Raw genomic sequence first — 13,104 nt, 5'->3', positions numbered from 1 at the left:
TATTGACAAATGACAAGCTGAGAGAGAGGCTGAGGTCTGCTAGAAATCCATCAAGTGAGGTATTTCTCAAGTATGTATCCTCAAAGGTATGAAAAATATTGCCACACTGAATCTTATTCTAGCAGAGAATCTGTTCTGGAAGGACCACTTTAAAAGTGTGGCTTTGGGAAAGTCTGCAAATTTTAGTCATGGCTTAGGACAAGTGATCAGTGAAATCAACTCCAGCTGATGTTATATTGGATTCCTACTGGATACAGGTAACCATTTAACCAGAAAACTATGATTTAATACAGGCAAATGGCAATGCTCTAATTTCTTTTGCAAATGGAAAACAATGTGCAATCTTAACCAGTATCTAATTTATTTGTTTGGATATTTTAGAAAGACCATTTCTCAAAATTAAAAACAAATCATATGTTAAACTGAGCAGGGGAAAATAGTCACATACAAAAATATAAAAGGACCCGCTAAGGGATGCTTTATTACGTGACAAAAATAAAAAGGAAAGTCACTGTGCTACAGACATGAAAGGAAGCTTTTATGGTTGAAGAGTCCTAGCTACAGAGAGCGAAAGCAGCAGCAGAGAAATCTGTAAAACAAATGCATAGTACATAACAGATGGGGGAAAGACACTGTTAGCAATGAATACAAATTAATATTGCAGAAATGCAAGCAAACAATGGAAGCAAAAACACAGTAAAAAATTGTGGTGAGGTTTATGGCAATAGGAGCTCCTCCCTAAATGAACAAGAATGAGAGAATGCCAAGCAATGACTTCAATAGTTGGTCATTCCAGACAAAAAAAGACAGATTTGACAACTACTTTTCTGCATTCAGAAAGATGCAAGGTGCCCTATTCACTTGTTACAGTGATAAAGATACCACTATGACTTGAGAGAGCTTTAAATAGCCCCTCAGTTCAAACCCTGCATTCAAGAGCAGAGAGCAGGTGAATCAATAACTTTTAATTCAATGACTCTTTTAAAAGCCATAGGTGCACTAAAGGTTCCTGGTGACTGGAAAGACTTGCTATCAAAGCAGCATTTACAAGGGTTAAGTGGGATAAGCAAAGCACCCATCAAGCAGTTAGACTGACATCAGTAGTAAGCAACAGCAGGGAAAGATTAGCATGGGACACAATCAATAAGGCATTGAAAGACAGTCACATAATTAACACCAATCAACACAGCTGTATGGAAAACAGGCCTGGCCATGTAAATCTGATCATTTGTATGCAGTGACATCATCATTTGATAATGGTATGTGCTGACAGGACGTATTTCTAGCCCTAATTTCCCACTAGGCAGTGATTTAAAGTCATGCTATACATAAAATCCTGAATTAAAAGATTCACCATACTAAATCAACACTGTTCATAGCAAGTGAATTTCAAAAGTGACTAGCTAAATGGATTACTATACTGAGAATCAACATCCTGATAACAGAATCCTTGTCAGTTCAGCAGGGGAAAAAAGTGAAGTACAACACTCAGAAGCTCAAAAGAGATACAGACTGTCTTGGAAGGCAAGGCTCATTATTTACTGAAATTTAATGGTGGCATGGTAGATTGAGTACTACTGGCACCCTTTAAATCAAACCTGGTCTCTTTCAGAAAGATGTGCTAAATAAAAATTAAAGGACTACTACTAAAATGCTATGAATTCCTCTGACCTCCACAGAGCAGGCAAGAAGAATAGATATTCATGTGGTCCTCTTTGGTCTTTAAATTCATAAGCCTAGGAAACAATGACCCAAACATTATTAATCCCTCAGGAATTTAATGCAATAAGTGAATCATGCTTAATCCATCTGATACAGAGTAAAGTGTTTTGAGTATTTCTATGGGTTTTCAACTGTAATCCAGTGTTAAATTGCTGGATGACTGTTAAAATATTATCAAGTCACTCCCCTGAATTTCTGATTTTTTGGCTGAAAGCAGTAAAAATCCATCCCTATGCACAAATAGGGAGGGGCAGTTTCAAACTCTTGATCCACACCTCCCCACATAGATCACTTCAACCTGTTCCTAGGAAGTGTTATTAACAGTGACACTACCAGAACAGTATTTCCATGGCATATCAGAAAGCCTCCTAGCAGGCACAGCTGTGACTAACACTAATTTCATGCAATTAGAGTTGTGCTCTTATATACCCATCATCTTCCTAAGCTGTGGGCTGAGATCAGTACAAGAGGTGAAAGTCACATTACCCCTGCCAAACATTATTTGATTCTGTCTGTTTGAAACAAAACAGAGGGTTTTGAAAATGCCATTCCTGGAAACAACTCTGGAATGGGCCAGAAGACTTTATACTTCCAGTTTTGCAGCAGGCACCAAAATTGCTTCAAGATTTACAACCCCAATGATGAGTAGGCACAGTTACAACCACTTTTAAACCAGTGCCATTTGTAACAATGGAAATGTGTTTAAAAATGTTTCTATACAATCTTTGCATCACTCAGTGTCCTGCAGTGCTGTCCTCCAAGAGAAGATGTGCACTGCACTGGGCATTCTCTTCTTTCATGTGGGACAATACAACAGGGCTGGAGCATCACAAGCCACCTGTGAGCCCAAAAACACAAGATTCCTCCTCTTTGGTGTTTAGCCACCTGATGCTGCAGGATTATGACCAGGATGTATGTGCCACCCAGAAGACAGTGACACTCCAGTTCAATCACTTATTTCCTAGCCATAATCACAGTATTTGTGACTGAGTGTGACTGTCACCAGAGAAACTGCTTTTGACTTTGGGTCTCCCCAGTGGAAAGAGCAACTTTCCATCAACTTATGCCCTGTTGATGCCTGAAATTGTCCAGCCAAACTGTTTTTTATCACTTGAGGGACAGGATCATGCCTGGCCACAGGAGATGCATACACAGAGCCTTCAGCAGGCATTGTTATTGCTTACCATGAACACAGCCTTGTACCACTACAGCACAGTTTTACCAGGATCTATGTCACGGTCTTCTCCCCACTGACAAAGTTATGCCTTCCCAAGCATGAAAGACTATCTTCAAATAGTGTTATAATGCCTCAAAAAGCAACAGGACTTACTTTAGATATATATAGTACATTGGTTTAGATAGTCATATTTCCAGTGTATGCTATGCCTAACAAACAAAGCAAAAACATTAGGAAAGCAAAGGTCTTTGTTCGATAATTTCCCACAGTAAAAAAGCCTCATGGTCTGCCTTGAAATTACCTTTATCTCTACTCCTTACACAATCATTAAATGGAATTTTCATTGGATAAAATAGCACTATTAAAAAAAATTCAAAGATTTCTTGAAGGAGTTCTTTAGTGGTAAATACCTTCAAAAGATGAAATCAGACATTAATAATACTGAAGACAAGCTTACCCAAAATTCTGGAAAAACAAGTTTTTCTTCCATTGGTGATAGTTTGCCTTAGAAGACAGTCCAAGGGTGGAAACCTTACAAAAAAAAGAAAGAAAAACCAAAACAAAAGACTCATTAGAACTAGAGTAGGTAACAAGGCCATACACCATCAAATCTTCTGTAAACACAGTGCTCAAGATTAAACATCCTGCTCTTCTGATTAGGATCCTGTCCAAGTTTCCTGGCATTAGCTCACAGATAAGCTGATCTGCCTTAGCACTGAGTGAAGTGAAGCAATGCACCTACTCTTAAAAGGGGAAGAGGCTACAAAACCTTTGTGAAACAAACTCCACATTTTTTGTTCCTCTTCCTCTGGAATATCTTTAGAGTAAGTCAACACTCAAGTCAAATTTAGATACAGAAACTGAATGGGAAGCACAGATTCCACCCAGTCAGGTTTTCATATATTTACAGAGATCATTGTTTTAAAGACACTCTGTGCTGCTTGACACCTTGTCCCCTTGCCACATTTTGATGTGATATGGGTGATGTGGTGTTGCTCAGGGAGATTTAGCTGCATTTGCTTGTGATGAGATCATCAGAAAAAGTATGGAGGGAAAGAAGGAAAACAAGAAAGGGTGAGGAAGATCATCCGGAAAGCATACAGAAGGAACTTCTCACAGAAGTCAGGAAAAGACTGCAATCACAAAAACTAAACACTGGAATCAGAGAATGTGAGTTATGTCAAAAAACAACAGGTCAAGGCAGAGAAGGAAAGAAAGCCAGTCCTGAGATTTGACAAGCAGTCATGAAATGTGCTTTTACCAATGGTAAAAAAAGGCCAAAGCCAGACTGTTGAGATTCAGAGATGAAACAAGAACAGGCTCTCTCAAGTAGCACTAACCAGATTTAAAAGATAATAAAAAGAGGTGAAAAATATTTTGGGTTTGGATTTTAGAGGGGAAAAAATATATGGGATTTTTTTAAATTATGTCAGTGATGTGCATTTATTTATATTATGAAGGGAAACAGACAGAAGATATTAAAATGATGAATTAAGACATATGAGTGCATGGAAGACCAAGATGAGGCATCTTACTGTGGGACCAGCAGAGCAGGTGGAATTTAGGTGAAACCCGACAGTACAATAGAGAAAAGGGAAGAGAAAGAGAAAGAATGGGGAAGTAAAGGCAAGGGAGGAAGGGAAGATCATGACAGTCTTTTTTCCTTGTGGTAAAGACCAAGTGGTGAAAAGTTAGATGAAAATCTTGGAAAATATTAAAAGGTGTAAGGTATAAATGGCATTTTAGGAAACAGATTTAATCAAATAGTCTTTCAAAATGTTTTGTTCACATGCAACTGATGGTAACCACTTATGATACATTTCACATGAATGTGGTAAAATACCAAATCCAAAATAACTCTCAGCCAAGCATGCACTAATGGCTATGAAATTTGTATTTTAATATGAAATTCCAGGTACATTTTACCATTTTCCCCCATCTTCTATTTCCCAACAATGCAGGCTGCTTCTTTTCAAATAATTCAGTAAAATTAAGTTGTGTGTTCAGCCTCATTAGCTACCATCTCCATTCCCCTGCAGTTTTAATTAGATAGGTCTCTTTGTGCACAGCTGCCTCAATCCTTCCCCCCAAACAATCCCACAATGTTGCTTCTTTCACGTCATCATTCTTCAAATGCTCCCAATTACACCAGAGGCAGCCCAGGTGATCAGGGCAGTGCAGAGCTCTCCCATGGAGATGGCAAGGCAGGATCTGCACCCAGCAATACACACACACTCCTTGGGCAGGGCTGAGCTGCCTTTCCACACTGTTTCACCCATTTTAAATAAGAAAATGTAATTAATGACAATTTATGACAGAAGGGTCAAACCCTCTGCATGGACACCAAGCCCCAGACTCTTCCCAGTAGCCTCCTTTCTGCCGCATGGAGCCATCCATCATCTCCACACCCACCCCATCAAATCACAGAGCAGGAACAAGGCTCCCACACCCCACCAAAGCTGGGGGGGTCACAGGTGTCCCCTGACCTCAGAATGATACCTGGCTGCAGCTCTTCCCCCACAGCACCCACCCTGGCAAGCCCCAGCACATCCCTCGAGGAATCAAGACATGGCACCATCCCAGAGACAGGAGAAAGCCTCACAAGGATCTGCTCCAAAGGTCTGATCTAGCCTTAGGTTTTTTAGGAGTTTCTTGGGTGGTTTTTTTTTTTTTTAACTAGCACAGGAACAAAGTTACCAAAACCATAAGATGACCAGTTTTCAGCTGGAAATGGAGGTAAATGCTGATGTTTCAGGAAAAAAAAAAAATGGAAATGGCAAAGGATCAGGTCTACTCATGAGGAGCAAGGCAGGTCTCCCACTTCAACCACTACTTGCAATCTTTTAGAAGAAAGATTGTAAATCCAGCAAGCATGATTTTTTGGGGTTTTTTGGCAGAAAACCCCTCAGAGCAAAGGACCTCCGCTCCATGGCCATCCTGCAGCCCCAGAGGAGAGCCTGGGGAGCTCAGCACCACTCCCAGGCTATTCCTGGCTGCCCAGGGTCAGCAGTGGCACAGCAGGGATTAAAGCAACTTAGATTTGTTATGTAAGGGACATGTTGCTCATGGCTTCTCTCAAATCCCAAAGATGTTGCTATTATGTAATAGGAACAATCAAACAGGGCAGCTTTTCTGTGATTTGATTTTTTAAAAGTGCTGAGCAGCTGAAAATGAACAGTGGGATTCTGTCAGACTCAGTGTTATGTTTTCCACTCTAAATCCAAGTTTGACCTTAAAAATGCTGTAGCTTATAGGGACAATGACTCAGCTCTCACTTCACTCTAGATACAGAAAAAGAAAGAAAACTTCTTCTACCTCCCCACCAGGTGACGAGCACAGCTTTCACCTTCTGAACCAAGGCCAAGGGCTTTCATTGTTTCAGCATCAGTATGTTGCTGGCTCTACTGACATTTAAGGATTACTCATATGAATAAAGGCTGAGGACCTGGCTCTGAACTTTGCTGCTTGGATTGGATGGTGGCTGTGAGCCACCCTGACACTTGGGCTTTCATCAATGAAAAATGCAAGCTCATTTGCCAAAGTCTCAAGAGTTTGTCTTCTTAGATTATTACTGTAACAATTTTGATGGTAATGCACACAATTTTGCATGATACATCCATGCATACACATATTACTTAAAAAAAACATGCATATCAATGCAACAAATCCCATTGTTTCTGTAAATCACTTGACTCTTACTTGAGACATGCTCCAGCAGTATCAAGGATGGATAGATGCAGATGTTTCAGCGAGTCCTGGTTGACAATTTGGTCAAGCTGCCATCATATCAAGATTAGTACTTCAGCCAGTCCGGTTTTGTTTTAGAAACTTACTAATTTCCAGCTTACAAACAATGACCAAAGAATTTTTCCTTTTTTTTTCCCCAATGTTTTCTTAGTTTGAGATCTGAAAAGGAGAAGAGCACTCTTTTGATGTAGAGCTGATTTCCTATCTATTCTCCTAGCCTCTCAAGCTTCTAGCACATTGAAGATACAGTCCAGTTTCAGTGCTCATACTAAATACTTGTGATCCTTTTAGCATTAAACTCCAAACAAGCTGTTCAGATTGTGATGGTGATACAGCAAACCTGTCCTAAGCACTTGTACCTGGTCTGACTTTTCTAGTCTTGTTCATCCAGCTTTTGGAGTCCACCAAAGCTCCTGTGAACTGTTTCCAGAGGCTGTGTTACTGTTCCTTCCTTTTTAAAGCCATTATATCACACCAAGAGCAAAACAACTTTGCAGCAGCAGCAAGAGAAGGACCTAAAATCCCCACGGTCTGATGGACCAGAAGGAACAAATTCATCCTTAGAGCATGAGTCTGCTGAGGTCTTACACGGTCAAGTGTCATTTACTTTTAAATTTCTTATCTGTGCCCAGCATCCTGCCTGTGCATAGCACATTATGATTCCTCCCAGCATTCTGGCATGAGCAAACTGCATCAAGGCCAGAAATACTTAATACAAAGCTTTATATTTTTCTCCCATCACAATCTAATTCCTGTCCAGTTACACTAACATACTGTGGAGCACAGAAACATTACCTGGGTAATGGTCCCTCTGAATTTTTCTGGCAGGATAAGTTTGAGAATTACTGTGAGACCTGCCTTGGACTGCAATCACAAGTGGCTTGAAAGGTTGTTGTTCCACGTGGCCCCTGCAAAACTTGGCAGAGAAAATGGGCTAGAGGGCAAAAGCACTATCAGAGCATCTCTATTTGAGCTACCCTTGCCTGCCAGACTGGCTTTTTGACAGCCCGAGCGTTTTGCCATAACATAGAGCACCCCATGGGGATAATAAACATGGAAGCCAACTCATTTAGAATGAGCAAATAAATAGTTAAAATTCAAAAAGTAAAATTTAATAGAGAAACTAATTTGCCCAGTATCTGCTTTAGAGGCTTGTTTTCTTTTTAGCAATGATTTCAAAGGGAAGCAATTCTCCTGTAAGTGCTTGGTGATTGTGCCCAAGAAGTAAGACTCACAGCTGTGCAAAGAAGAACAAGTTATACCTTTCTTCCAGCTTTGCATCCCATGCAGCAGCTGTTTCAAAGCAGTTTATAGCCCTCAGGCTCATATAAGGAGCAGCAACCTGTATTACACCAACATTTGAATTGAGAGTCACAGCTGCAGGCTGGGAGGGGAACCCAAGAAAATTCTGATGCTTTTGCTAGTTTTGTGGATTGCATAAAATCACTGATCTGCAAGCTATGTCACTAACAGCAAAAGCCTGGTAACTGCTGCTACACCAGATGCTTCTGAGGATTAAGCCATTTTCAGAGATGTTTGATGTTGAGACCTCTGCTGGAACAAACAGACATCACCATCCACAGTCCCCAATCGCTCTGCAAGAGTGAGCCAGCACACTCCTCCCAGTTTCTGGAGAGGAAGCTAAGGCATGGTCTTAAACCAAAGTTACCATATTTATACAGGAACAAAACTTGGATATCCTCACCTTCCACCCAATGCACCACTGGTGCACTATATGGTATGCCACACCACATCACAAAAGTGACATTAACTTTTCCTTGAGCAGAAAATAGCTCCTGCCCTAAAATGTGAAGATTCACTATGCCAGGAGTTTAGGAACTGTTTGCCTGACTTTCAAATCTGTACCCTCCTAACTTAAAAAGAAAATACAAATCCTTTAAGATATTACTAAGGAAACTGCTGAAATAAAGTCTTTTAAAAAGTAAGGTCTAGCACACAAGTCTTATGAGGAGAGCTGAGGGAGCTGGGGTTGTCTAGCATGGGGAAAAAAGTCTTGAGGGACCTTATTGCTTTCTACAACTTCCTGGAAAAAAGGTTTTAATGAGGGGAGGGTGGGCCTCTCCTCACAGGTAATCAGCAACAGAACAAGAGGAAATTGTCTCAGTTTGTGACAAAGGAGGCTTAGGTTGGATATTAGAAAAAATTTCTTCACTGAAAGAGTTGTCAAGCACTGGAACAGGGTGCCTAGGAAAGTGGAGTCACCATAGGTGGAGGTATTTAAAAGATCTGTAGATGTGGTACTTGGAGACTTGGCAGTGTGGGTTTAACAGTTGGACTATTTTTCAAATGCTTTTAATATTTTACATATATGTCTTTTGGCTGCAAAATAATGACCTGGTTCTCTGTCATAACAGAGTAACATGGGGCAGGGCTTTAATTGAATAAATCACTTGGTTGTCAAGTTACAGCAAATTATAGCAGCTAACCATTTTTCCACTTGCTTTGCACCTTACTGACCATTACTAAGAAGGTATTTCTTATGAAATCGTTGACAGAGGCCAGTCAGGTGGTCCCAGTATTTGGTTGTACTCTGGAGATCTTTCTGGATCTCCAGAGATCTTCACCTTAGATGAAGCATCGGATCTTATCCTCTTTCCAGTTCCCCACTGGAAAACCCAGAATAGCAAGATGATACCATATAACAGCAGTGGGCAGAACAACAACTAAATCAGATTTACAGAGTGTACAGCATCAAATGTATATCCAGCAACAGAAAGTGACAGCATTCCCAGGCTCACAAGGATGCTAGTTATATTAGGATAGTGCCAGAGTAAGTTATAGCAAAATCCATCTGAAATTATTTTCCTAAAGAAAAACCGTTTCAACAGGTTTGAGTTTGCAGTAAAAAGTTCAGGCACAGAACAAACCACCATACACTGAAGTTTTGCTCTCCTTTGCTACTTTCTTTTCAGTTTCAGCTGCTTATGACTTCTTTAACAAAACTGACTGCAGCAGGTTTGGTAATAGTTGCATTTAAACAACGTCAGTATAATTATAAATAACTTCAGATAAAATGCAGTACTTGTCGAGAGAAAGCATTTGCTAAATCAGCTGTGTCTCAATAGTCTTTTTAGCAAGCCTCAGCATCCAGACAGGGGAGGAGGAGAAGAGATCCTCTTGCACTGCTTGCTGCTGGCATTTCAGCAAATACCTTCACCCAGATGTCCATTATCATGCCTCAATCTTTTCTCCTGCAGAGCCTTCAATCAAATATTAAACCAACCACTGTGCATGAGTCTCTACTGTACTGTGCTTCACTTTATCTGCCTTTGTATGACTTTCTAGAGAGCACACATTTAAGTGGAACTGGCTGTAACTCTGTCCAACACTGATTTCTGGTACTTCCTGAATGAACTTAAGAAACAGAGAACACACACTGAAAGCTGAAAATCTTGGTTTTCCTAACTTAGGAAAGAGGACAAATTCTCACTTGGTTACCAGGTTCCCTGCACATGTTCTGATGTGCTTTACAGCTGTGGAAGCTCCACTTCTGCTGTTAGCTCTCCTAGCTTCCTAAATAACATGCATTGCTTACTATAACAAAAGTGTATTTTGCATAAAAATACACACTCCAGAAATCAAGGCCAGGAGTTTAAAGTTGCTTTCCTGCTTGTTACAGTTGCTATCACTAAAATAAAGATAACACCTTAGAAAATTTTACCATAGAAAAAGCTTTGCTGTAAAGAAATTAAAAACTACTTATCTGACCCAACCCTACACTTGCCATTTGTTAGATCAGTAGCCAAATATCCACGTCTGTCCTTAAAGAGACAAATACACAGAGAAACATGGTACGATATCAAAAGCTACTGCAAATAAACCACATGGACACAGCCTTGCAAGCATTTTCCCCGGTGACTGTGTCCCATCCCATCACCCCTCCCCTCCCCACACCCCACCCGTTCCCAGGTAGCAATTTCCAAACTCACAGTTCAGCCCTGAAAGAATTACTTACAGAATCCCCCTTCTGTACCTTAAAATAGAGCTGATTCTCTGAAATGAAGGTGAGGCTAAACACCGTGGAATGAGAAGTTAACCCTCATTTGCACACGCGTAGCTCTCTCCTACCGCTCCCCGGCAGCACAGGCTGCGCTGCTCTCCACCACAGATTGCATAAATAGGAGACAAGTAGCTGGGCATATTTAATTGCATTGCAAACAGGCAGACCCAGTAAAGGGTTTATGTAGCATGGGATACAGAAAAGCCCACAACCCTGCTTGAAATTGGCGATGAGAAACGATAAAACCCACAAACACTGCACTGGATGTAAGGAGCATAAAACAATCCCTCTATGAAATCACACACAAACCAAAACAAAGCATTTATGCATCACATTACAGCCAGCTCATCGGCTGCCAAGTGCCTCCTTAATGCAGTCATCCGTTGCAAAGTTAACCTGCATGCAAACACTTGACAGGCAAATGATTTTGCTACCGATGCCTTACTATAAGCAAGTATTTCTAACGCTTGACCCGCAGAGAGATGTTTATATTTTTTGTTTACCTTTGCCGTTTTAATGCAATGATAAACGTCAAGGCTCCCGCTGGCTTGCTCCTTTCATGTTTAGCGCAACCAGGGATCATTGGCTCGCTAGCAGAGGCACCTGTAGGGAGCCGGTGCCGGCTGGTGCCACGGCACACCAGCCCCCTCGGCACTGTAACCTTCGGGATGCAGCGATGGGAACCGGGGAGAAAGGAGCAGGGGCAGAGACAGAGAGGGAGATAAAGCAAAGAGGAAAAGAGTACCCGTACTCATTTAAACAGAGTTGGAAACGACCGATCTAGATGAACAGCTCTTCACGCAAAGGCATTTCACTTGAGTAGGAAGACCCGGATTCGCTGCCCTATCTTCCACACGTTTAGCCTTCCCTTTTAGAAAAACGCTGCTTTTTATTTATAATAGCTGCTTTACCTTCCATCATCTTTCGGAAAAATAATGGGATGCTGTTAGATGCCATGGACGGGGCTGAGAGTAATTGCAGCACTTCAGCCCTGCGTGCCCGTGGGTTGCCGGCAAGCTCGGCACCTGCCCTGAGCCCTCCTCTGGCGACTGCCGAAGGCTCGGTCGTGTCCCGGGGTCCCCAGCCCTGCCGGGACGCTGTTTCCCCAGGCACTGTCGCCCCGCTAGCAATTCCGATCCGCGCACGGACAGCGAAGCCCGCTCCAGCCAGTCCGGCTATCGGCATCCCCAGAACTTTTGTCTGAATAGATTCCATCACAAATATTATCCACCCTGATAAGCTGCGCTTGCTCTCCCATCTCCTGCCCGCAGCAGAGGTACGGGAGCATCCGCCAGCCCCGCCGCGCCCCTCCCGCGCGGGAGCCGTCCCCGTCTCCTGGAGCTTTTGCCCATGTCCCGTTCCCGGCGCCCCGGGGTCGGTGAGCATGGAGCAATACCAGCCCCGGGGCGATGCGGGGCAGAGAGGGGCGCACACCCACGAGGCGGGAGCGGAGCCCGGGGGACGCGCGGCGCTCACCTGCCTCAATAGTGGTGCTGGTGCTGCCGCTGCCACCGCCACCGGCTCCGCCGCCTCCGCCGCTGCCGGGCCGAGCGGACGGCGCGGGCCGCGCGCGGGCCCGGCTTTTATAGCGAGCGCCGCCGCCCAGCAGCGCCCCCTGCGGGCCCGCCCGCGCCCCGCGCTCCGCCCGCGCCCGCGGGGACAGCCGGGCTGCGCACCGACACCGCCGCACGGCCGCACGGCTGCGCCGCGCTCCTGCCGCTCCCCGGCCGGCTTTCCTTCCCACGTTAGCGCCCCGGTTGGCTTTTCTTTCCCGGTTAGCGCCCCGATTCGTTTTTCTTTCCCGGTTAGCGCCCTGGAAGCACGTAGGTGGTTGTTTGTTAGGTTATCGAATGGGTTTTGGTTTGGTTGGTTTTTTGGGTTTTTTTTGGGAGTAGAGGAGGGAAATGTTTAGGATCAGCGTCTGCGTAATAGTGCCTCTGATAGCATCAGGCAGAAATGGGACTTGCTCGTGGCATGGCTTTTCTGCTCCTTGCCTGGCTGCCCTCCAGTTCTCCCTCGCTCCGAGTTCATTTCTCTTTCAGTTTACAATGAGCAAGATAATAGAAAAACAAACAAATAAATGTTTATTTATTTAAATAAATAGCAAGAGACACAGATTTGCTTTTCAGCAAAACTTGTAACTCGAAGGGTAATCTCCATCACTTTTGCTACGCTTAAACTGCAGCCCGAGGGTTTTACTCCCGTAGCAAAGAGAGCTCTGTGGTACCGGCAGAGGATCTTTATTGCGCGTTTACACCCTTATCTACACCTACTGCCCGTGCTACGGCTTTCTCTACGGGCATTGTTACATTCCCGGTGAGCTAGCGCTCATTGTTTCAATCAACTGTTAAAATCGGCAGCAGGTACGAGATCAGATGGGAGTTTTATGATCTGTGTCTAATGCTAGGCAACTCAATTAATTTTTATGAAGTCCTCT

The 13,104-nt window shown here is 43.1% G+C and overlaps 1 protein-coding gene across 1 annotated transcript in view; it reads right to left on the bottom strand.

Moving 5' to 3' along the window:
• Positions 1 to 12,188, bottom strand: part of MTUS2 (microtubule associated scaffold protein 2) — a 262,354-nt gene extending 250,166 nt beyond the window's left edge. The window contains exons 1-2 of the mRNA XM_066544874.1: positions 12,144 to 12,188; positions 3,357 to 3,430 (exon numbers count right to left, since the gene is read on the bottom strand). The gene's annotated coding sequence lies outside the window, so the exon portion shown is untranslated. The remainder of the gene's footprint in view (positions 1 to 3,356; positions 3,431 to 12,143) is intronic.
• Between the last annotated feature and the right edge of the window lie 916 nt (positions 12,189 to 13,104).

The sequence above is a fragment of the Molothrus aeneus genome, chromosome 2 (genome assembly GCF_037042795.1).
Source record: "Molothrus aeneus isolate 106 chromosome 2, BPBGC_Maene_1.0, whole genome shotgun sequence".
Lineage (NCBI taxonomy): Eukaryota > Metazoa > Chordata > Aves > Passeriformes > Icteridae > Molothrus > Molothrus aeneus.
Note: the sequence above shows the minus strand (reverse complement) of the source record. Positions and strands in the feature narration are given on the sequence as shown.